Raw genomic sequence first — 26,971 nt, forward strand, 5'->3', positions numbered from 1 at the left:
AAATGGGCGTTTTACCACAGAATTTTCTTGACGTCTTTCCAACTTGAGCAACACTTTGAAGGAAGACGGAAGCAGGAGGACAGGCGGAAGGCAGAATCTGGGGTCTTCCGTCTCAATCTGCTTTGGCGTGCTGTGTGAACTTAAGTTAGAGTTCTGGGCCACGGGCATTCACGCATTATCTCAGAGCAGTGCTGATAGGATTTGGGGTGCCCGTGCTGTATTTGGAACACACCAGGCTCCTGACACAAGTGGCCTGTAAATTAGTCTGCAAACACGTTTGAGAACCTCCTTTACGTGTAGCATTGTGCTTGGAGCTGTGGTTTGTCCTGATTACGTTTACAGAGATTCCGTTTGTCAATGAAAGAAGAGCGCCTGAAGCAGGGGTGAATGGGCAGAGCATTATCATGGAAACGATCTTGACAGAGACAGTGCCAAGAGAGCGGGGGCTGCTCCCTTCTGGGCAGCCCCTCCTAATTAAGGGGAAGGTGGCTGCCATCTGTCCTCATTCATTCAAGGCAGTGGGGGGTCTGGGGTGGAAGGAAGCCGACCCCCCCTTCTGTGCTCCCCTACTCTTTTTCATAGTCCTCTTTCTCTCTGGTCAGTGATCCAGAAGGTCATTGGTGAGCTGTCTGTCTCAGAATGAATACTAACATAAACACGCATGGCACTTGTGAAGCAGTTCATAACACGCATTTACCCATTTAGTCTTCCGCTTGAGTTGTGTCCGAGGGTATTGTGAGCTCGTGTTGGCGTTTCTGCCCCTTTGTCACCGAGGGCACCACTGGCAGAAGAAAATGAGGGGTGCACTTTCATTGATTTTGCTTTTTGAGGAACAAAATTGTGCACTGCACTGGGGCATCATCAGAAGATGGTCGTGTTTGGCGACCTGGGGGATGGACAGTGATATTATTATTACCAGATTCAGGGGCACCTCTTCATCAGGTACATGAGGGTCATCTCAGGGCACACGGGATACCCCTGTTCCACCGCAGATACCCAGGTTACCAGCGGTCTGCTGCAGCTTCTTGAATCAGTCCTTGGAAAAGTTCACATTGTTAGTCCTTCAATTTAAGCAATGGCCTCTTGGGTCCTTCCTCACGAGAACAGGGTCTAGGAGAATCCAGGTACTTCAGAGTCCTGGCTTAATGCTTTGGAAGCAGAGGGTATTCTAACAAACCAATTGAGCTTTCTTGCCTCAGTTTCCACCTCTTTAAATGGAAGAAATACATGCTGCTTTTTGGAAGTACTTAAGAGAATATGAAATAGTTGATACTTTCCATCTTTGGTAAACACTCTAACTGAAAAGCTCTGAGATCTTCAGTTATTTTTATTTACACACTTAAGCAAGGTCTCAACAGTCATCTCAGAAGGTTTAGCCCCAGACAGTAGATGTGGCCTCTGGAACATGCTGGCATTTAGAACTCTCTCTGGGACTTGGAAATGGGACGTTTCCATAACAAATACATTGAGAAGGCTGAAATGTCAGAGTCATGTCTGTAATCCTGCTTGGAGCTTTTTTTCAGATGTGTCATCAACTTGTAATGTAGTCTCTTGGGGGCATCGATGTGCTTATGCTGTCAACCTAGGACACGTGGTATATAGTTTCTGAAGACACTCATGTCTGGTCTGCATGGTTAGATGGCACCTGAACAGCAGGTCACTGTGGTCACTGCAGGGCACTCTGCTGACCAGGTGGCTCTTCCAGGCCTTCCTGCTTTTCTGCATGTAATAACTTTACTCAGCTAGGTGTTTAGCTAATATGCTAGTCATGGTTATATGCCAACGTGGCTGGGCAGGAGGATGTAGTTATTCCCCGTGGTGAGATTGGTGGTCAGCTCCGTGGAGGAATCTGTTGGAGCAGCCGTGTCTCTGCTCTAGGGAGATGGTCTGCTTCCAGTGCATAAGAAGCAACTTGGAGGAAGGACTCTAGCTTTTTGGCACACCTGAACCCTGCGAGTAGCTAAGTTGTTGATCAGCAGCCTGCCATGCCCTGCTGATCTTGGGACTTCTTCTGGACTTGAATTCGTGGCCTGCCGTTTTGTTTGGCAACATCAGAACTGTGCCTTTGTGCTTGTCAGCCTTGGGTTTGTCAGCCTCAGCCAGCAGCTGTCTGAGTGAAGAAAAGCCTCCAGCTTCAGTGGGCCGGGAGCAGGAGGCAGAGCTGAAGCCCAAGGTTGAGGAGCTTTTACCCAGCCCCTAGAGCCTGGCACTTTGAACTCAGAGTTAAGCCTCCAGACTGTAAGAGAATAAACTCCTGTTTGTTGAAGCCATCCCATTTGTGGTATATTCCTGTCAGAGTGGCACCAGGTAAGCAGAACATGTATGCAGTTTCTGAAGACACACATGTCTGGTCTGCATGATTGGATGGTACCTGAAGACTGGGTCCCTGTGGTCAGCACAGGGCACTCTGCCAACCAGGCACCTCTTCTAGGTTTTTCTACTTTTGTGCATGTAATAACTTTACTCAGCTAGGTGTTTGGTTAACTATCCTTTTCAAAGCGTGACTTACCTGCCAGTATTTATTTCAAAGGGACTAAAAAAACTAATTAAATGAAGCATGTCTATGAAGTGTGACTCGGAAGTAATGTGATTAATGTTTTAACTCACATGGCCTAAGACATAGGCGCAAATGAAGGCTGTCTCTCTAGGAAGAAGCTAAACATTGACTTTGGTGACACCACCTTTGCCAAGGACACATTTAGAACGTATTGAAAAGTTTGTTTTATTTGTCCTTGTTGGGTTGTTGAGAATATAGACAGCAGAGCGTGTACCACTTCTGCAGTTTCTCCATGAACAATGCGTTGCCGGTGATCGTGTTCTTCAAGTTGTGCAGCCACGCATTCAGGACATTTTGTTCGTTGTTGCCTCGAGGGCCTCCCGCCTTCCTTTCAGGGAATGTCCACAGTGAGGGAAAATCCATCCCTGCAGCGTTGCAGAGAGACAGCAGTCAGGTCTGATAATAAAGTGGAAGACCAAATCACTGATTTGCATCATAGACGCATGTCATAAACACTTCCTGAGCCCTTCTGCACCCCGGTAGCAAGTACTGCAGGTTCAGAAGCGAATGAGTCAGGGCCTCGGCCCTCCAGGAAGGCACATGTTAGTGGGATCAGTGACATGCCAAGAGGCAACTCCACACGAGTGCTACAACAAAGGTGCACGTGGTGTTGCTAGAGCCCAAAGCAGTAAACCAAAACAAAGACCCAAACCAGTTGATTCCAACTCTGACGCAGAGTAGAACCACCCATAAGGTTTCCAAGGCTTTAATTTTTATGGAAGCAGACTGCCATATCTTTCTCCTTCATTGTGGTTGGTGGGTTCAAACCACTGATCTTTTAGTTAGCAACTGGGCACTTAACCACTGCGCCACCAGGGTTCCTTTGCTAGAGCCCCAAACCGAAAACCAAACCCACTGCACTTGAGTTGATTGTGACTCATAGCAACTCTCATAGGGTTTCCAAGGCTGTAAATCTTCATGGAAGCAGAATGCCTCATCCTTCTCCCATGGAGTGGCTAGTGGGTTTGAACCACCGATCTTCTGGTTAGCAGCCCAAAGCCTTAACCACAGCGCCACCAGAGCCCAGAAGAGCTAAAGTAAAATATAAAATAGAAAATTGATGGGAAGACAAGCGTTTTTGTGCATGTGATTTGTAAAGTAGCTGACATGAGAATAAGGCAAATGAAAGCCCTGAAAAGTCTCTCTTCATTTTCTGGATGAGGAGACTGGGCCAAGCTTTATCTCTGAAATCCTTTAATTCTCAGCCAGTTTGAACGTAGGAGAAAAATCATCTCATTCTGTCATAGAGTTTTGTTGTTGTTAACTAAAAGAAGTTGTGGCTTTGTGGCTATACAAAAGATGAGGTCCAAAAATGGTGTAGGACATTGTTAGAATAACTCCGTGTCCCCCAAAGAAAACTGTTTTCAAGGTGATTGTTATTTGCATGTTAAAATGTGGTAATTTTGACATAGGAAATATACCAAAGCGTTCCATGTCGCAGTTGTTATAGAAAACAGCTGTATCCTTTGTGGGAAATGGTGAACTTGACACTTTCATGGGTCTTTACCTACAGGGGAGAAAGAAGACTTCTTCATATCCCCTTATAGGTTATATTCCACAGGCACAGACTTTTGCTCCTGTAGCCAATACTTGATTGACCTTATGGTAATTTTTAGGGAGCTCTGGTAGCATAGTGGCTAAGGCACTTGACTGCTAACCAGAAGGCTGGCGGTTCAAACCCACCAGCCACTCCTCGGAAGGAAGATGGGGCAATCTACTTCCGTAGTGATACTGCCTCGGAAACCCAAGGAGGGGTCACTATGAGTCGGGTCCGACTCAATGGCACACAACGACAACAACAACATGGTAATTTTACTGAACAATTACTTGTCAAGTGTCACCTTACACCAGGCACTGTTCTAGGAGCTGACCAGAATGCCACGCTGATGGACTGCAGGCATCATGTGCTGGGGCCCTCAGCAGGACTCTGGAGGTGTTTGATTCAGCAGCCACTGGCTGATACTTTCCCAAGCAGGACAGTATGGCTGAGCCGAGGCAATGCACTTGCAGAGGCTGGCAAGAAAGGGCAGTGCAGAAACACAGATACGAGCACAGAAAGTAGAGAGAGAGATCAATCCTACGCACCACGAGTTTGTAGAAGACGAAGACCACCTGTGGCTGGTTGATCAAGACGTACTGCATGGGCTGACCCTGGAAGAGAATGTTATACTCAGGAGCTGGGAGGGACAGCAGCCTGGACCAGGGAAACACGAGCAAGGCCTGGGTCGGGATGGGAAGTGTGTGTACCATGTGGCCAGTAACTGGGCATCAGCGTTTGGAAAAGCAGCTGAGAAGAAGGTTAGGGAGCAGAGGAGGGCTGAGAGCAGATCGGAGAGGGCCTGGAATGTCATGTGACTGACCACTTGGCACGTTCTGTATTTTTATGCAAGTAGCAGGTGTTACACTTTTTTTTTTTTTTTTGCCAACCGTCCCCCACACACACTATTTTCGTAAGCGTGCTGTGCCCCACATTATTTACACGGGCTTCTTGTTTGTTTGTTTGTTTGTTTGGTGGAAAAACACGGCAATGCTGAATCCTCGGGAAATGAAAGTTCCTTGGAACACTTTGATTGGGAGACTGACAGTTGGATCTGCCCTTTAAGAAGGCGAGTCTGGAGTCAGTGTGTAGGGTGGCCTGGGCGGTGGAAACCACCAGAGCCTGGGAATTCCATTGGAGCTGTTGTGATAGTCCCAGACCTACAGGGGGGATATTGGGATGGAGAGAGCTAACAGATTAAAAAGAGGTGAACTTAAGGGTTTAGGAGCTGACTGGGTAATAGGGTTGGCTGGAGGTGAGGAGATGAAGCAAAAATGATGCCAATATTTGTAAGATGCCCTTTATTGTTTATATCCCATGTGCTGGACACTTCACATACATTATTAGCTCATTTTACTTTGGTCCTGATTACAAACATGGGAAAACTATGGCTCGGAAAAGGCAAGTTTCACAGCTAGCAGGAGACAGAATGGGGTGTCAGAGCAGCATCTCTGACTACAGAGCCTGTGCTCTGTCCTAAATTGGCAGGAGAGCAGAAGATGGTCTCTGTCTATTTTGTGTGCAGTGGTCAAGCCCTCGGCTGCTGATCAGAAGGCTGGCCGTTCATATCCACCAGCAGCTTCCCAGGAGAAAGAACTGGTGGTCTTCTCCCATCAAGATTACAGCCTAGGAGACTGTTACATACAAGTTCTACTCTGCCCTGTAGAGTTGAGTCGGAATCAGCTTGATGGCAAGGCAATAGGAACGGTAGTTGAGGTGTTGGTAAGGTTCCCACATGTAGGTGTTAGGTGGCTGGAGATGTGGAACTGAATCTTAAGAACAGGGTTCAAGAATCTGAATAGGACTTTAAGGATCATCTGCATGTTCATTTATTTGTCATATGTTTGTTGGTTCTTAAGTAGGCCTCACGGGCCTGCACTGTGCCAGGCACTGAAAATACAGTGGTGACAAAGAAAACATAGTCTAGCTTCACAGAAATTACAGGTTAGTGAGGGAGACTTGATTCTCAGGGTTGGGTCTAACAATGGGGCAAGTGCAGATCTGCAAAAGGAACACCTAGCAGGGAACCCTAACGTCTGGGGTCAGGGAAAGACCCTTGAGGAAGTGGTAGTCCTTAACATGAGACCCTATTGATGAATGCCAAGGTATAAAGGAAGAAGAGGCATGGTGAACAGTAGGAGAAATAGAACTAAGACCCAGAGACAAGAAAGAAGTACAGGGCATCTGAAGAACTGGAAATTCCGTGTGGCTGTCCTGGTGAAGAGAAGGGTTGCAAGGAAACAATATGTAGAGTGATAGGCAGGAACTAGATCAAGGAATGCCTCAGAAGCTGTGTTAGAGCACTTGGTCATTATAGTCAGGCTCTAGGGAAGTCGGTGGTGCAACGGTTAAGTGGTTGGCTGCTAACCCAAAGTTTGATGGTTCAAACCTACCCAGCTGCTGTGCCAGAAAAACCCCCGACAGTCTGCCTCCATAAAGACTACAGCCAAGAAAACCCTATGGGGTAGCTCTACTCAGAATCAACTCAACAGCACCGGGACATACTAGTGAGTTTTAAGCAGTGGAGTGACATGGTCAGGCTCACGCCTTAGGAAGGGCATGCAGCCTGCTGGAGAACAGATTTCAGGGAAGCAGGAAAACTGGCCTGGGTGAGGGAAAGTGGTGATTTGGATGAAGAAGAGAATGCCGTGTTGATGTTTACGAATGATCGACATGTTAGAATCTGGTCATTTGTTGAATATGGATAACAAGGGGGAGAGAAGAAAAGTTGACATGTAGGTTCTGATGGGGACAGCTGGGTGGTGGTTGTTGTTGTTATGTGCCGTCGAGTCGGACCCAACTCATAGTGACCCCTCCTTGGGTTTCCAAGGCAGTATCACTATGAAAGTAGATTGCCCCATCTTCCTTCCGAGGAGTAGCTGGTGGGTTTGAACTGCCAGCCTTCTGGTTAGCAGTCAAGTGCCTTAGGCACTATGCTACCAGAGCTCCTGCTGGGTTGTTGGTGGTACCTAACTAGGGTACATAGTAGGAGAGTCATATTTGGGGTTTAGGGTTATTAGGTTTGGTTATGTTGGAATAAGAGAACAGGTATCCCACATAATTGGTTAAGGGAGCTGAAGGATTGGAGGTTGTGGTTCAAGACAGAAATGTCATAACTCCTTATTTCAGAAGTGAAGCAGTTCAGCTGACAATAAAAGAACAGGATCATTAGAGTGGGTGACGAAAGTGCAAGGAAGAGTTTGGTCATTGGGGATGAGGAGGGTAAGGAACCAAGGAACCGGGTGTTGGATGGATTTTCCATATGAGGTTGAAGTTACCAAGGTTGTTGGCAGGACTTGGGGCACGGAAAGACAAGGTGGGATTTGGCCAGCAATTGATGAGATATGGAAAGTGGGCACCAGGTATGCATTGAAGATGTGTGATGTCTAAGGCTGTGTAGCTACTATTAGAGAGACAAGGAGCAAGAGGGTGAGGGGAAGGGTGAATGGTGCCTAGGACCGAACCTTTGAGAAGTCCAAGGTGGGAAGAGACCAAGGAGGAGTTTTCAGACAGAGCAGGAAAGTTCAGAGCCCTGGCTACTAGGTATAGCCTCATGCTGTACGTGTCACTCATTTGTCACCTGCCTGTCCCTTAGAGGCAGTGAGTGCCACCCTTGTTCTACAGGCCTGTCTTTCTGTGGATTGAAATGCATTCTCCTGGCCCGTCCCACTGTCTAGATGCCACTCTGTGTATCTGCTTGAATGGTTTTCTGCAGACTTAGAATTCACCTGTGAAGAACCAGCTGAGCATCACCTCTTTTAAAAGGATGAGAAGATAAACAAAGCAAACTCACTGCCGTGGAGTCGGATCCAACTCATAGCCACCCCTCCTTGGGTTTCCGAGGCGGTATTACTAGGGGAGTAAATTGCCCAACCTTCCTTCCAAGGAGTGGCTGGTGGGTTTGAACTGCCAGCCTTCTGGTTAGCAGTCAAATGTGTTTAGGCATTATGCTACCAGAGATCCAAGATAAGAAGATACTGAAATCTAAGTTGTTCAGCTGCTTTTAATATCAGTCAGAGAAAGGAGAGAGAAAAAATGCTGCATTAGGTCTTTCTGGGCCTTCATGGTGTATATTGTGCATTGTTTGTTGTATGGACAAGGACAGTGGATTACAGAAGGGCTGTGATTCACCTGCAGTGGTGCAAAGGTTGACGAGCACCAAGGGGAGAAGGCTGTGTTTCCTCTGGAGGAATTTAGTTGCTCCCTTGCTGTTCGGCTATAAAGCCTTTGTTGTTGTGTTCCGTTGAGTCAATTCCCACTCACAGTAACCTGATTGGACAGAGTAGAAGTAGCCCATAGCATCGCCTAGGCTGCAATCTTTTATGGGAACAAATCGTCAAGATTGTTCTGCCCCAGAGCCATTGGTGAGTTTGAACTGCTGACCTTTTGGTTACCAGCCAAGTGCTAACCATTGCACCACTAGGGCTCCTTAAAGCTTTGATGAACAGGCCAATAAAGATACTAGGTTTATTAGAAGGGGCTCTCCAGAGAAGCGGAACCAGAGCCAGTCCGGGTCGCATGTGTGTGAGTGTAGAGAGAGATCGACTGATTTTAAGGAAATGGCTCACACAGTTTTAGGTGCTGGCACGTCCACAGTCAGGCAGCAGGCTGGAAACTAAGGCAGGATTTCTGTTACATCCCTGAAGCAAATTTTCTTCTCCAGGAAACAAGGCCTTCAACAATGGATTGAATGAGGCCCACCCAGATTATTGAGGGCAGTCTCCTTTCCTTAGAGTCAACTGATTGTAAATGTTAAGTGTATCTAGAAAATACCTTCACAGCTACACATGTACTAGAGTTTGACCAAACAGCTGGGCACCATAGCCTGGTCAAGCAGATACGTGACATTAACCATCACACTAGGTTTGATGTGATTAATGGTAACTTTATGGGCTATTTTCTGTGTGTCAGGTACTGTTCTTAGTGCTTTACTGGCAATGATTTCAATCCTTACAGCAACCCCATGAGGTGGGACTAATATTATCCCCATTTTGAAGATGTTATACACTGAATCCCCATGAGCAGGCAGCATGCCTGTAGCGGCACAGCTATGACAGCACCGGGCTTGGACCCAGGCAGCCTGGCCCCAGAGTGTTGGCTCTTCACCACTGCACTCAGCTCCTTGAGCTTACTGCGTCCTGAACATGGCCTTCCTCTGTCCCTTGCGCTGTCATCCAGAGCATTCATCATGGTCATGGTGCTTTTGCCAGGGCTTGTTTTAAAAGGGGAAATGCTTAGAAGTGGTTTTTCAAGATGCCACCTAATATTTCCTTGTTACCTCCTTGCAAAACAGAAAACATCCCCATGACAGCACCACTGTGGAGCTCCTGTTGGGGTCTATTTTTAGTGACTGGACTTCTCGGTTTAACCTGGTGACCCCTGTGGGCCTCTGGTTTGCCTGAGGTCATTCAGTAATGTAGTGAAATGGTGGTGTGGGCTAGTTCCTTGTCTGAGAGACGGGGGCATGTCTTGGAGAGGGAGATAGCAAACTTCTCTGTGTGTCCCTTGGCTCTCTGGGGGTAACCCATCATAACTGCCATTTATGGGGACTTTTGTGTGCCAGATACTGTTTTAAATGTTTTACAAACATTATCTCATGGAGTTTCCTCAACAGCCCAAGGAGGAGGGCATTATCAACCTGTTTTTCATACAAGGAAAGCATTGATTAGGGACTGTAATACCTTTTCCAAACTAAGTAGCAAAGCATAGACCTGTTCAGTCTGCTCTGAATGACTCTTGGTCACCCTGTGGCTCCGGAACTGAGAATCTCACTGGTGCCCACCACTGTTCCTGCTAAAAGCTCCAAGAGGGCAAGGACTTTCTACTGTTGAGTTCACTACTGTACCCCAGCATCTACCAAGTGAGGTACCTGGCATATGTTGTTGCTGTTAGCCACCATCGAGTTGACCCCACATCCTGGAGATCCGTGCACATCAGAAAGAAACACTGCCCAGTCTGCACCCTCCCTCCAGTCGGTTGTTGATCCACTGGTCCATTGGATCGTCAGTGTCTGATGTCCAGAAGTTGATAGCCAGGCGTTTCTTCCTAGTCCGTCTCAGTCTGGGAGCTCTGCCAAAACCTGTTCAGCATCCACTGACAGATGGGTGATGGCTGTGCGTGAGGTGCACTGGCCAGAGACTGAGCCTGGGTCTCCCCGTGGAAGGCGAGAATCCTACCACTGACCCACCACCTGACACAATGTAGGTACTTCACACACACGCTGAGTGCCTGACTCGTTCTCTCTGTGATCACCACCAAATGACTATAGGCTGTCAGGGACTCATGTTGATTTAGCCCTCAAGCAACTATTCAAGCGTAGTTTCTCTAGCCATACTTCAAGGTGAACCTATCAGCTCAGGCTTAAGTCATGTGATGCATGCCCTCTGCCAATAACTATCCTTCCTAAAGGAAATTCAGACATTTTAATATATATCCTTGTCATATCCTAGACCACTCCACACTGGGCTAGGGGGGAAAAAAAACTCACTACCGTCGAGTTGATTCTGACTCAAAGCGTCCCCTCCGTGGGTTTGTGAGTCAGTAGATTGCCCGTTCTTCCTTCTGAGGAGTGGCTAGTAGGTTTGAACTGCCAGCCTTCTGGTTAGTAGTCAAATGCCTTAGGCACTATGCCACCAGAGTTCACCTGCAGTGGTCTATGACAATGTCTATATTCTGGTGCTTTCCAGGAATCAAAATTATGTATTTTTAAAACATCCTGAAGTTTCCCATTTTCATCCCTTTTCCCAGAATCCTCTCTCTTTAACTCTGCTGTTTCTGTCCCTCACTCTCTTCATACACATACGCAAAGACACACACATACACCTTCATACACATACGCAAAGACACACACACATACACCTTGGTTGTTATCTGTCCTTCAACATGTCTTCTTTCTTATATAATGAAACACATGGCAATTCATGTATTACTTTGTAAAACTGAAACTATTTATATTTTGTCCCATTTTTCCTCAAAGTTTATATTCTTGGCTTCTCATAACGGAAAATCAGTGATACTGCATCCGTACCATGATAGAAGCTTACTTGTTCTCTTAGAAATTGTAAATTATGATGAGTTTGACTCAAAACCATGTAAATCAGAACTAGGCAGCCTTTCAGTACTTTCCCTCCATCTGCCTTGTGTTTACCATCAATTGTCCAAGTGTATGATGGCAATTTCTGCAGACCTGTAATGAGTCATAGGGATTGTCTTTCTGTCTCTTTTAAACTGATGGTGTGGTCTAGGGGAAGAATAGTCTCTAGGTTTGTGTGGTTCATAAAAAAAAATATATGAAATGACATAGGTCTGTCAAAGCACTTACTCTGTAAAGCAAGATTTATGTGAGTTTTCTTCTTTTATAATTTTTTTTTTCACCTAAAAAATTCTAACGGCCAGCAGCACCATAATTGTCAGTGTGAGAAGCCTTGGGATTCATATCCAAACCAAGGTGGGTGAAGGATGCAAATTCCACCATTAAAAGTTCATTAACAGCCTGTGCTGTCCAGGCTGGACCTCTGCTTGGCTTCAGTAAGCTTCAGAGCAGGGCAGTGTCTGTTTGGGAAGGCCCGGTCTAAACAGCAAGACAATGGAACCAAGAATGTAGTTTCAAAAAATTTAAATGAAGAGGGAAAGTGTCCATCAGAATGGAACACAGACTTACCTTGTTGGCATTACAACATTAATAAATACATTGGAAAAACGCACCTCCTCACCCTTCCCGAACTTGGACTTGGTGCTGACATCCCTCTCTGAATCTTCTCTACTCTGAATTTTTTTGGGGGGAGGGGGAGGAAGAAAAAGTTCTTCTTAAGAATCATTAGAAATTTAAGTAAATGTCATCATTTGGGATTCTTTTAGAATATGATGGAGACTGATTTGGAAAGGCGAGGAATGACTCGGGCGGCTGTGGAAAAGGAGGGCAGTCCCAAGCAGTGGTCCCAGCCAACACGTCTCCGCCATGTTGGGAAACAGGGGGAGCTGCTCTCATTGTAATTCTTTCACCCCCTTCCCTGCCAAGCCCCATGGCTTCTGTTGTAACATGTGGCGACTTCTCCCTTGGAGGCGAACTCGGTCCAAGTTACCGTAATATTTAGGACCAACTACAAGACATTTCTTCCCCTAAAGCCATGCCAAGTGTGCATCAAACTGTCTTCTCCCTGGTAATTCACTTGGATCCAGCTCTTACATAAAAAGGACAAGAAGCGCACAGGCCTCATTATATTTCATGCCTGTTCAAACAGACGAGTAAACAAGGCACGTCATGCCGAGTGTTGCTCTGAGCTCAGCCATGTCCTCCTAAAATAGTCTCTAATACTGTGTGTCCATTGTAAGCGCTGCAGCTTAGACCATCCAAATAAAAGTAAATGTGTTTTGCATCTAGCTACAACAAACTGTGTGCTCTCGGGGCTGATAGAGGAAAGGTGGGTAACCCTAAAATCATCAGCCTCTGACAGGCGTAACTCCTAGACCCTCCCATAGCTCCAGTGAGCCTCAGCCTAGAGGTGCCTGAGACCTCACAGGTCAAGGGACACCCCATTGCAGGTGGCCATGGATCACTCACCTGCCAAACAATTAACACTGGACAAGTAAGGTCAATTCATTTTGCTTTTGAAAAAGAAAGGCCTGCAAAATAGAAAAGGATTCCCAATAAGTAAATCTGTTCTGATCTGTAGACGTGGTCATTTTCCCCTTGGCCTTTGATTCACTTATTACACACCTGTTTTATTTATCCCTGTTAAGTAATTATATTCATCCCCACTGCCATTGACTTGATTTTGACTCATAGCAACCTCTCCTTGGGTTTCCGAGGCAGTATCTCTACAGAAGTAGATTGCCCAGTCTTCCTTCCAAGGAGTGGCTGGTGGGTTTGAACCACCAGCCTTCTGATTAGCAGTTAAATGTCTTAGGCATTATGCCACCAGGGCTATATTCATATCCAACTTAATTACTGTAAATTAGTTTCCTCGTATTTTTAGCACAGTTAACTTTTCTTCATTGTCTAGTCTGTTGCTACTTTGAATACAATTCATTTTGATGTGTAGTATTTCTGTCTTTTAATTTTTTGATTATTTGATAGACATAAAACATTATATGAAACATCTACGTAAGCCCTGAAGGAAATAATAAAACACACTGTAGTGAAGTACCATCCAGTTTAAGAATTCAGAATTAGAACATTGCAAATACTTTTGGCTTTCTCCGTATGTTTCATTCTCATTACTGTCCTGCCTCCCCACTATTCTGAAATTTGTTTTTGTAACTCTCTTGATTTCTGAATATATATATATATATATATATTCTAAATATATTTCTAAACATATATATATGTACGTATATGTGTGTATGTATGTATATATATGTGTGTGTGTATGAGCATATACACAGACTTCTATATTGTATAAATATATGTAATATTTATTATACATAATATATTTTATATATAATACAAATTTATGCAGTATTTACATATATATATAAATCATATAAATATGTGCTCCTAAGGATATTTTGAGATATATAAAAACAGTGTCACATATCTGTACTTTTTGTAGTTTGTATTTTCCTCCATGTTACATTGTAAAATTCATGCGTGTTGTCCCGGTTAGCTGTCGTTTATCCATATATGTTGTTGCTGTTGTTAGGTGCCGGTGAGTTGGCTCTGCCTCTCAGAGACCCCAAGTACAACAGAACCAAACGGTGCCAGTCACGTGCCATCCTCACTGTCTTTGCTGTGCTTGAGCCCATCATCACAGCCACTGTGCAAGTCCATCTCATTGAGGGTCTTCCCCTTTTTTGCTGAATTTCTACTTTCCCAAGCATGATATGCTTCTCCAGGGACTGACTCCTTCTAACAGCATGGCCAAAGTACGTGACGCAAAGTCTGGCCATTCTTGCTTCTGAGAAACATTCTGGCTGTACTTCTTCCAAGACAGATTTGTTCATTGTTCTGGCAATCTATGGTATTTTCAGTATTGTTCGCCAACTCCACAATTAAAAGGCATCAATTCTCCCTCAATCTTCCTTATTCATTGTCCAGCTTTCACATGGATATGAGCCTATTGAAAATACCATAGCTTGGGTCAGGCTCACCTTAGTCTTCAAAGTGACATCTTCAGCACTTTCAAGAGGTCTTTTGCAGCAGATTTGCCCAGTGCAATACGTCATCTGATTTCTTGGCTGCTGCTTCCATGGCCATTGATTGTGCAGCCAAGTAAAAATCCTTGACAACTTCAATTTTTTCTCCATTTATCGTGATGTTGCTTATTGGTCCATTTGTAAAGATTTTTGTTTTCTTTGTGTTGAGGTGTGATTCCATACTGAAGGCTATAATCTTTGATCTTCATCAGTAAGTGCTTCAAGTCATCTTCACTTTCAGCAAGCAAGGTTGTGTCATCTGTGTATTGCAAGTGTTAATGAGTCTTCCTCCAATCCTGAAGCCACGTTCTCCTTCGTATACTCCAGCCTCTCAGACTCCGTATGTATTGCTATAATCTCCCAGTGTGCCGGTATCACAGTTTGTTTACCCATTATCTCGTTTGTGGGGAACAGTAGCAAGGAGCTCTGTTTTAGATCTGTTGAGTTCAGGATGTCTATTAGAAGCCCTAGTGGAAATGATGAGCAGTGAATACTCACGTCCCTGTTCAAGGAGTCTAAGCAAGAGATTTCAGCAAGTAGATGGCATTGAACCACCCACCACGCCTCCTGCAGCTTCGGGACTGCGGTTTCACTCATCCACTGAGATTTTTGTTCAACAATTATTATTGTCTGTTTCTCTGATAGCATAGTACCCAAGTCACTTGACTGCTAACCAGAAGGCTGGCAGTTCAAACCCACCAGCCACTCCTCAGGAGGAAAGTTGGGTAATCTACTTCCGTAGTGATACTGCCTCAGAAACCCAAGGAGAGGTTGCTATGAGTCGGGTCCAATTTGACAGCACATAACAACAACAACAACAAACATAGAAATATGTTGCTAGAGCATTTCTAGGGCAGAGGCCATGGCAGAGGTCTTAACCCCTTCAGCACACCCAAGCATGAGATGGGATAAAGGCCAACAACCCATGGCCATCCCCACTGTCACTGTGAGTCTGTTTGTAAGCATGAAATAGGAAATAATAATTGTCGAATGGCAATCTCAGCAGATGAGTGAAATAGCAGTCCAGAAGCTGCTGGAGGCATGGTGCTTCAATAAGTTCTGCTGGCATAGTGCCTAAGGCACTTGACTGCTAACCAGAAGGCTGGCGGTTCAAACCCACCAGCCACTCCTCGGAAGGAAGATTGGGCAATCTACCTCTGTAGAGATACCACCTCAGAAACCCGGGGGGGGGGGGGTCTCTGTGAGTTGAATTGACTCGACGGCAGTGAGTTTGGTTTGGTTTGGTTTACTTCTAAACATTAATATTTGGTTCTTTTTCAAATCTGCCCAGTCACTTTGCTAACGTGGCAGGGAGTAAAATGAATAGAAGGCTTGCCTCCAAGAGTAGGTACAAGTGTTTCAGAAACCCCACAGGGCTGTACAAACACTGGATGTTGTTACCTCTCTCATGGGGCTTTGTTATCATATGCTTAGTTACTATATTTTATTTTACTGTATCAGCTTTTACCTCATAGCGAATGTTCTTGGCATGGCTACCTTGACCCCAGCTGTTATGCACCACTCCAGGCCCTACTGGTTTAGTGTCGCCACTGGACCCAGCCTCAGACCCCACAGGTGCTGCCCAGCGGCCAAGTGCCCACGCTGTGCCCTCTGAAAATGATGTGTCTGTGACCCCCGCTGTTCACCTGAAGCCACCCACTGAGCCACTGGTGGGCCAGGGAGCAGACCTTCGAACTCCTGCCTTTGGAGTGTTGTATATGTTTTGTGTTAATAAAACATTTCCCCAGGGGATCTGGCAGATGTTTGAAAGTACTTAGTTTTACTGCAGTAAATAAAAAGATCCTTAAGGAAGCCCTACCCCAGCCAGGGAAAGTATGATCTGCTCCAAGGGCCTTTGACAGACTCACAGTGGCCGTGGGGATGACCATGGGCTGTTGGCTTTGATCCCATCTCATGCTTGGGTGTGCTGAACGGGTTAACCTCTGCTATGGCCGCTGCCCTGGAGACGCTCTTGGAGATGAAGCTGGAATACACAGACTGTCCTGCCCACGGAGGGCAGAGGGTGACAGCTGACTACCACCAGGAGAGTGTGAGGGGGAAGGTCACATTCTGAGGACAATGTGGTGACACAGGTCAGGGCCCAGGTGGATTAGCCCAGCTGTTAGGACTGGCACCCTCTGCCCTACTTCCTGCCTGACAGGTGCCTCACAGTTCACTTCGTAGGACTGTGACTGCCCTACGTCCTGAAGCCACATCTGTCAGTTAGGAGGATGCTGTGGGTCCTCAGGAGAAGGGAAAAGAAAGTCTTGAGTCATAGCCTACTTGAGTGCAGGGAGTGATTCATTACTTTTCCTCAGAAGAATGTTAGACATACTGTACACCTGCATTTTGATAAATTAACAGATAGGTGGGTTTCAGTGAGCTGAGAGCTTGGTCTGACTGTGTTGAGATCAGTACTGAAGTTGAGTCTGTGTTCCAGAAAGGAGGGTCCCAAGAAACCCATGGTATGCAGGTTCCTGAGGACACACATTCTCCCTTTCAGTTCTCGCAAGTCCCAGGGAGCCACCGATGTGGAAGTTGACGTTCCTCTCTGCTTGACAGAAGGACATTGGCGGTTGTGGCAGAAATGGACCAGAGTTGTCTGTGCTCTCTGCCCAGCAGGTTACATGTCCTGTCAGGAAGTGTTCCTGTACCGGGTGCTTCAGAACCACAAGGCCTTGGTGGCCTCCTCTTTCCCTTGTTGTTGATGTTAGGTGCCATTGAGTCAGTTCCAGCTCGTACTGACTCCGTGTGCAACAAAAATCCGGGTGAACGAAACCCGGCCCAGCCCTGCAGCACCCTCACAGTCAGTGCTACGCTGGAGCCCATGGTTGCAGCCACTGTGTCCGTCCATCTCATTGAGGGCCTTCCTCTTTTTCACTGACCCTCTACTTTGTCAGCGTGATGTCCTCCTCCGGCACTGGTCCCTCTTGATAACACATCTGAAGTATGTGAGGTGATGTCTGGCCATCCTCACTTCCAAGGAGTATTCTGGCTCTACTTCTTCCAAGACAGATTTGTTCGTTCTTCTGGCAGTCCATGGTATTTTTAGTATTCTTCACCAACACCATGATCCAAAGGCTTCGATTCCTCCATCTTCCTTCTTCACCTTAGACAGATTCTTCAATCACCTTGCCTTTTGTTGCCATTTCCCGCAGCCTGTGTTGGGTGCTGAGACCTTCTGAGCAGGCGAGGCTGGAGCCTTCAAGATCTTGGGTGGCCTCTCACCTCTGTCAGTTGTGAGTGATGTGAACGCACTTCTTCGCCCTGCAGTATGCTGATGACGGTGCCCCTCGGAGGGTTAGCAGTGGCAGTGAGTGGTGCCTTGATAGTCTAAGTTTTGGATGCCTCATGTGCACGGTATGGACATTGGGCCAGGGGACCCCAAGGTCTTTTCCAGCACCAGCAACCTAGCATCGGAGGTGTAAGCTGTGTCATGTGATGCAGGACACTGTGAGTGCTCTCTGGGCAGCCCTCCAGGGGTTCAAGAAAATCCTCTTCAGGGTAGAGCTGCCCTTGGAGGGTTGCTCTGGCACAGTGACAGTGCTCGCTAGTGAGAAATGGATTGTCCTTTTGTAGAAGCTACACGTTTAGGTAGCATTCCCTGGGCAGGAAAAGTGAGCAGAATTGTTTGTGAGCTAGTTCTTTGTTTACATAAATTACCCAAAGTGAAAGCTTGGCCATTGTGTTTCCAGGTGTGTTGGATGAATACAAAGAGAAGAAATACTGTACATCCATCACAGTTCTTCAAGGGGCTCTGGTGGCGTAGTATCTAAGGCATTTGACTGCTAACCAAAAGGTTGGCGGTTCAGACCCACCAGCCACTCCCTGGAAGGAAGACTGGGCAATCTACATCTATAAGGATTTACTGCCTCAGAAACCCAAAGAGGGTTGATGTGAGTCAGAATCAACTCGATGGCAGTGGGTCTGGTTTTTGGTGTCACAGTTCTTCAGCGGTCAACTTAGGTCAGGCAAAGTGGGTCTGTGTTTACACACAGGTAACTGGAGAGGTTAGTAAACAGAACCGCCACCTTAGCAGTTAAAACACTAAAGATATAGGGATGAATTGCTCCTAATTTCCATACTTCTGTGTCATAAATTAAAAATTCATTCTGATGTTAAAAAGGAGCTCTGGTGGCATAGTGGGTAAGGCATTTGGCTGCCAACCAGGAAGTTGGTGGTTCAAACCACCAGCTGCTTCACCAGAGGGAGGTGACACAATCTACTTTGGTAAAGATTTACAGCCTTGGAAACCCAGCGGTGGTCACTCTGAGTTGGAATTGACTTGATGGCAGTGGGGTTTGTTTGTTTGATTTCATAATTAAAACTTTCATTTTAATGTAAAAAGTCACTTGGGATTTGATGAGAGAATACTTACAAAGAATTTCAAGCTCTATGAATGAAAAAATCTGACCTAAGTGCAAAAGTTCCCACCCCCCTCTGTTTACTGAAACTCGAGTAGTTCCTGCTGGTACCTTCCTTCCGGTCTCTCCCTGTGGTCTCTCCTCCACTCCCCACCTGCCCTCCCTGTCTCCCTTGCTCTTCCCTCCATCCTCCTCCCTCCCCTCCCCTCCTCCCATCCCTCCACAGTATTTATGCAAGAGCCGTGCAGACCTCAGCGCTGTCACCATGGAGTTTACAGCCAATGAGAACAGGGGCGACTGCTGTGGAGCAGATGAACGTTGAGGGAAGGGCTGACACAGAGCCTGGCGCTGCTACCTGTGTGCACAGACTCAGGAGCGGGACAGGCTTTGTGCCGCTGCCTATTGGAGGGCGGCTCTATGAGCAGAAGCACTTGAGTTTTGTGAAGCTGGCTAGTGCAGTCACCCTTGGAGATGGGTATTATGGGTTGTTTCCATGCGGAGAAAGAATAGATACGTAGGTAGAGGTACAGATAGGTTTTTTCCTAACAAGCGCCAGTGACAGTCTTTGAAAGCTGATTTCTCACATGCCCATTACAGGATCAGATGGTGACTGTGGTTGAACATTTCCCCCCAAAGAGAAACCTCTCTTTTATTATCATTACAAATAAAGTTAGAGCTGGGGTATGCATATTCTGTAATTTTCAGAAAAGGAAACAGAGGAGGGACACTTCGTTTCTGTGGTGTTTACAAAAGCTGTCTGTTCCTAAAGAAAAGTCATGGGAAACCCCCCCCCCAAGGTCCTCGGACCCGAAGCAGGTACCTGGTCTGCCGCCCGTGCGAGACCCAGTGGGCAGGAGGCAGCGTGTGAGGGAAGGAGTCTGCGTGGCAGGGGGGCTAGCCCAGGCCCAGCTCCTCAGCGGGGAATCCTCTGTCTGCAGGCAGGGCACTGAGGAGGGGACCATGGGACTCAGGCCGCAGGAAAGCAAGAGAAACAGTGTCTTCCGTTCAAGCGGCATGTGCGGGGTCGGTCCTCAGGCTCTGTCGCTGATCCCCGAGGAACAAGTCTCGTCTTTCCTCCTTCGGCCCTTCTGACCATAAGCAGCCAGCACTTTTTAAACTGATACTTAAAGATTTCCAGATATCAGAGAAAATATGAGCAGAAATGTATGAAAGTGGAAAATTATCTTTCCACCTTTTCTTTTTAGAGATAGAGCATTGTCATTGGAAGCTTGTTCAGGTTTGTGCACATTTAAAGCAATTTTGAAATAAACACCTTGTTTTAATGTTACCAGCTTACTTCCTTGTCAGTATAAGCACCATTGTTACCATGAGGTTCTAGGTCTTTTGTCAGCAAATTGGACATAGTGCTTTCTTTAGGACAGAATTTAAATCTAGATCCCAAAGATACTTGGCACCTTCTAAATACCCAGATGGCCACAGCATTTGCTTGAAGTGAAGACGTGTGTAGAGTTTTAATCACATCATGTTTTATTTTTTCTCTTTTAAATATAGTCTTTTCATTAGATGCTTCTTAATGAATGACTGGTTGTTTACTGTGGTTTAAAACCAGGAAATTCAATATTAAAAAATTCCACTCAGGAAGCAGATTGAAAAACTTTCCCTCTTATTCTCTCTTCTGCCCTCATCCCTCACCTTAGAACAATAAAAATTCATTGTCCTCCCTTTGAAACGTTATCAGTTTGAGAAATCCCATCATTCTCTTCTTGAAAATTTAAGTTTAGTAAATCAGTTCAGAGAATATTTAATTATGGTCCTTAAACTATGAAAAGCTTTTATGACATAAAAGCAAGGGTAGGGCTGGAATAAGCTGTACCTCTGGAGCGTACAACAGCCATCTGAAAATAAATGTAGTGAAAAACCAATTTTTGCTGTATGGTCTCCATTGTTGAATCACTGCACATTGTTGGGTCTGTTTGTTTTTCTGTAACAGCAGGAACGAGATGGAGGTGGTGACTATCTGCCTAGGGTAGGATCGTTTGAGGTCAAAGGCCGGATTCCCAAATGGGCCTCAGGTTCCTGCCAAGGTGCATGCGTTCAGGAGCACCTGAAGGCATGCAGGATGGGGTGGTCTTTATACCCTCCGTGAAGAGTTCGGAGTGAGAACCATACCCTCGTTTCTACCTTAGGAAGTAAGTGAGGCTCTGTGGTGATGCAGTGGTGAAGTACTCGGCTGCTAACTGATAGGTTGGGAGTTTGACCCCCCAGCTGCTCCCTGGGAGAAAGATGAAGCAGTTTGCTTCCATAGACACTGTGGCCTTGGAAGCCTATGGGGCAGTTCTGCTCTGTCTTACAGGGTCACTATGAGTTGGAATTGACTCAACAGCAATGAGTTTAGTTTTGTTTTTTGTTTTTTTTTAAGGCTCGGTAGCAGATTGTCCTCATGAAATGAGATTGACATAATGACAACAGGAAAGAATGCGCTGGGAATGCTCACTTCATTAAGAATGCTGACAAAAGGGGCAAGTGCACCAGAAGGATTGTTCCTTCCTCTGGGCTTGTGCACACGCCAGCACAGAGCTGTGGGGGCAGGTGCTCGTTGCTCCTCCGTATGCTGTGCTCTGCTGACGCACCTCCAACACACACGCACATGAGTGCACACACACACACACACTTCAGACGCATATGCACACACACATGCACACATACATCTCCTACACATACCTGCACGTGTGCACATGTGCACATCTCCCTCCAGCATACACCTCCAGTGCGTGTACACACATGCACACACATGCCTCCGATAACATATGCAACATACATGCACCCACGTGTACACACACCCACACACCTGCATATGCATACATGTGCACACCCTCCCCAGCACCTACACATGCACACACATACCTCCAAACGTACAACTCACAACTCCAGTGCACACATGCACACATCTCTGTCACACATCTCTCTCAGTGCACCCCTCCAGCTCACATACACACATACTTCCTATACACACATGCCTCCAAAACACATGCACAATCATGTGCACACACCTGCATGTATACACACATACCCCTCCAACACTCACACATGCACACATACCTCCAGCACATAGCATGCACACATACCTGCAGCACATATGCACAACTCCAATGCACACACACACACACACCCCTCCTTCCAGTGTACACCTCCAGTGTATACACACACACATGCCCACACACTCCTCCAACATACACACACCTCCAACACACACATGCAGGCACATATATACACACCTGCATGTGCACACATGCACACACATCCCTCCAACACACACACATAACTCCAGTGCACACCTCCAGCACACACACATGCCTTCAACACATAGACACACACAGGTGCACGCACCTGCAACACATACACAGAACTTCAATGCACGCACACACACACCTCCCTCCACACACCTCCCTCCAATGTACACTTCCAACATGCCCACACATGCACACACACTCTTCCAACACACATGCTTCCAACACATGTGCACACACCTGCATGTGCACACATGCTCGCACATACTCCTCCAACACACATGCATGCACACACACTTCTCTATGCATACACACAACTCCAGTGCACACATGCACACACCTCCCTTCAATGCACACCTCCAGTGTGCACACATACCCCTCCAATGCACACATGCCTCCAACACACATGCACACATATGTGCCCATACCTGCATATGTGTGCATATGCACACACCATGCATGCACACACATGCCCGTGTGCATGTGCAAGAACCACCTGCACACACGTATGCCCTCAAGGATAACCTTTCCCACCTTGGCTCCCAGCTCTAGGTGTTTCAGAGGACCCAGAGCATTGTGGGTTCAGGTCAAGGCTTGGATGTGCTGAGAGTTCTTACCACAGAAAGCTCTTTCCTGTTTAGGAACTTACTGGATGGAACCTGCAGATCCTGCCTGCAGTCTGCCCAGTACATCTGTAGTTAACACTGCACTTATAACAGACATACACCTACTCTTCACTTACCGTCTCCTTGTGTGACACTTGCACCTGTGACAGCTGTAAAATGTCTGCTATGGTCTGCTCTGCACATTGACAACCTACATCTGGCAGTAACGAATGCCAGTGTGCAAGGCAAGAGTAATGCTGGCCGTGATGGTTAAGGTTCTGAGTTGGCTTGGCTGGACCATGATTCCCAGTGCTTGGCAGTGATGTAATGATGTAGTCACCCTCCATTTTGTGATCTGATGTGGTTGCCCTCCATTTTCACATAACGTCAATGTTCACATAAATGACTTGGTCTTTGGAACCTAACTGCGTTGATCAGTGAGGGAGGGGTAGGTGTCAGTGATCTGGCATTCACATAGTTAAATAAAATTTATCCTTTTGCTGTGAGGTTAAAACATGAGAGATCATGCTTTTCCAGCGGCTCTGATGATGACTTATCCAGACAACTCATTTCAGATCATGCCGCCGTGCGCCTGCCAACATCCGAATGTTTCTCACCCATTTGTTCAAACAGCCTGCAGTTGGCCGTTAGTGTGTGTGTTTAATTGCTTAAACTTAAAGTTGTAGAATCCCAGAGGGATGTTTTCATACTATAAAATGGATCAGGTCTCTTGCAAAGACTGCCTGCCTGCTTTCATGAGCTCCTCGTGTCCCCCAGGACGCTTGTGATCCAGCCCCTCTTAGGAGAGAGAGGTCTGCTTCTCAGTACAGGAAGGGCAGCTGTTGAGCCGAATCACTGCAGGCATTCTTCCGGGGCGGGCTCGGTCAGAACCAGCGTGACCCAGGAGCCGGTGTTCATCCACGCTTTGTGAGGGCAGTCAGCTCTGGTCCAGGGTCTCTTGCTAAGTCCAGAGACGGCCTTGATCCTGGGCTCCAGCCCCTCACCTCTCAGCAGCCATAGAAGATGTCAGAGGCAGGCTCACACAGCCCTGCCACTGCCACAGGACAGGGCGTTTTTGGCTCATGCCTTGTTATTTGTCCCTCCAGTGCTTCCTCGCCACCGTGACGTCAAGGCTGCCATTCAAAGCAGAGAGGAAACCGTGCTTCTCTTTGCATCAGTACTCGGGCAAGCTGTTGTTTCTCAGGCCTCCAAACGCACTGTGTCTGGCAGAGCTCTGCGACCCATGCCGGGGTGACCTGGTTCAATGGAGGAAACTGACCGCTGTCCCCTGAACACGCTCCAAAACAAGCATTCCATGGGTGGGTCCCAGCACAGTCGCCACGGCCTGGGGATGGGGGACGGCGGCAGCGCCTCACATTGTCTGCTTGACTTGCAGCCTCTGGTGATGTTGTTGTTGTTATGTGCTGTCAAATCAGCCCCAACTCATAGAGACCCCCTCCTTGGGTTTCCAAGGCGGTATCACTGTGGAAGTAGATTGCCCAACCTTCCTTGCGAGGAGTGGCTGGTGGGTTTAGTTTTTTAATCATTTTTATAAAAACAATCTATAAGTATTTATTTGTATGCACATGATACATTATTATTATTATTATTATTATTATTATTATTATTATTATCATCATCATCATCATCATCATCATCATTGAACATTTTGTGGTTTGGGTGAAAGTTGACAGAGGACATTAATTTCTCATTCAGCCATTTATACCCATTTTGTTTCCTGATGCTGGTTGCAGTCCCCTTAGTGAACCAGCACTCTTCCCACTTCCTCCCTTGGTTCCCCTTTTCCACTCGGCCTTCTTTCCTGCCTTCTGAGCTGTGTTTTGGGGCAAACCCTGCTCTTTGGGTCTCCTGTGGTCGATTGTTCTGAGGACACACAGTTCCTCCCAGGTGTTACGGTTCACTTTATAGGTCTGTCTGTTTGGCTGAAAGGTGGTCCCCAGGGGTGGGCTTCATTTCCAGCTTTGAAGGGTATCTAAGGGCCATAGTCTCAGGGGTTGTTCGTATTCTTAAAAGACTAACGATTGATGTGCAATGTAGCAAGGTCATGATGCGGCCTTTGGGGCCAGGGCTACAAAGTCCTTTCTGGGAAACCAGCACTGTGTCAACACTGTTTTGGAATCCTAGTCACAGTTTCAGAACTGCTGAACTGCTACCTCCATCCCCTCCCACTCTGTTCACCCAGGCCCCTGGGTCAGGTGTCTGATTCTAGACAGGCTCCTGTGCATGTTGGCAAACTTGCTCATTTTGCACCAGGTGTTGTTGGACATCTACATCCTTTACCCCTAGGTAGTGAGGCGATCACAGGCTGGGGTGATTCTTAATGAGGAATGAAAACTTTTGCATTTCAGAAGAAGGGAACCATTTCAAAATGTCTTAGAACTGTCTACAGGACAAATAGTCCACACCAACCACCACAGCCTCATCTATCCTGAGACCAGAAGAACTAGATGGTACCCACCTACCACTACTGACAATTCTAATCAGGGCCACAATAGAGGGACCCTCATAGAATGGTGGACAAAGGTGGAACAGACCTCCGATTCCTAAGAAACAAAAGCAGTCTTTCTGGGCTGGTTGAGACTGGAGAACTCCCTGAGACTGTTGCCCTGAGTTGCTCTTCAAACCTTGAACTTGAAACTAACCCCAGAGGTCATCTTGTAGGTAAATAATTATTGACTCGAAACATAATAAATATCACTCGTAAGTGGTGACGCTGAGACCAGATGATCAACAATTACCTTACAACAAAGATGAGAATACAAGGTGGCAGGGAGACTAGATAAATGGAAATGAAACAACCAGAACAGAAAGAGTGAAATGTTCATGCTCTGTGAAGATGTCGTCAGTTGTTGAATGGGAACCTAAACTGCTGTGTAAATCTTAACTGAAAACACAGATATTATGTATGTGTGTATATATACACATACATACATGTGTGTGTGTGTATACATATCATATATATGATGTTTATTTGTGTTTTATTGACTGTGCAAAAGCATTTGACTGTGTGGATCATACCAAATTGTGGTTAACATTGAGAAGTATGAGAATTCCAGAACACTGAATTGTGCTCATGAGGAACCTGTACATAGACCGAGAGGCTGTTGTTTGAACAGAACAAGGGGACACTGCGTGGTTTAAAATCAGGAAGTGAGTGTGTCAGGGTTATATCCTTTTACCCTACTTACTCAGTCTGCATGCTGAGCAAATAATCCAAGAAGCTGGATTATATGAAGAGGAATGCAGCATGAGGATGAGAGGAAGACTCATTAACAACCTGTGATATGCAGATGACACAACCTTGCTTGCTGAAAGTGAAGAGGACTTGAAGCCCTTACTGATGAAGATCAAAGACTACAGTCTGCAGGATGCATTCCACCTAAACATAAAATGAAAATCCTCGCAAATGGACCAATAAGCAGCATCACGATAAATGGAGAAAAGATTAAAGTTGTCAAAGATTCCATATTACTTGGTTCCACACTCAACACCAGTGGAAGCAGCAGTCAAGAAATCAGACATCGTGTTGTACTGGGCAGATCTGCTACAAAAGACCTCTTTAAAGTGCTGAAGAGCAAAGTTGTCTCCTTGAAGACTAAGGTGCACCTAACCCAAGCCATGGTTATTTTCAATAGCCTTATATGCACATGAAAGCTGGACAGTGAATAAGGAAGGCTGAAGAAGAGTTGATGCTTTTGAGATGTGGTGTTGGCGAAGAATACTTAAAAGTAACATGGACTGGCAGAAGAACGAATAAATCTGTCCTGGAGGAAGTGCAGCTGGAATGCTCCTTGGAAGATCAGACTTAGTCTCACCTGCTTTGGTCATGTTGTCAGAAGGGACCATTCCCTGGAGAAGGATGTCATGCTTGGTAAAGTGAAGGGTTAACGAAAAACAGGGACACCCTCAATGAGATTGGGTGACTCAGTAGCTGCCACGATGGGCTCAGGTATAGCAAGGACTGTGAGGCTGGCTCAGGACCGGGCAGTGTTTCGTTCTGTTGTACAGAGGGTCACTGTGAGTCAGAGCCAACTCGACAGCACCTAACAACGACAACAACACACACACACACACACATATATCATAGAACTGCTCTCTCTTGAGGAATAAGCAAAGATCACTACAATGGTCTCTCAAGGCCAAAAGGCCACTAGTCATACTCTGATCACTTACAATTGACTACCTCAGAATTTATCAGTTTAAGAACTAAATCTTCTGAGGGCATGTCTTCCTGGCTTTCTTTCTGATGTGGCAGGTGACTATTTTATTGGATTCGTGGGGTGGACACTGTGGTCACTAGAACAAACAAAATGACAATAGCTACTCTTTGTATTCCAGAGTTGTCTTGGCTAAGGAAATATGTATATGTGTTACAAATCTCATTAAATCTCTGTATCTCAGAATAGCCCTTCTCTGAGCCTCTGGTTGAAGGATATGTGCAGGAAGCAGAGCCGTTTCATACATGCACCAGTGCATGTGCACATTTTTGTTGGGAAGGGTCTTGA

Source organism: Orycteropus afer, unplaced genomic scaffold (genome assembly GCF_000298275.1).
Source record: "Orycteropus afer afer isolate SDZICR_OR568_19922 unplaced genomic scaffold, OryAfe1.0 scaffold00397, whole genome shotgun sequence".
Classification (NCBI taxonomy): Eukaryota; Metazoa; Chordata; class Mammalia; order Tubulidentata; family Orycteropodidae; genus Orycteropus; species Orycteropus afer.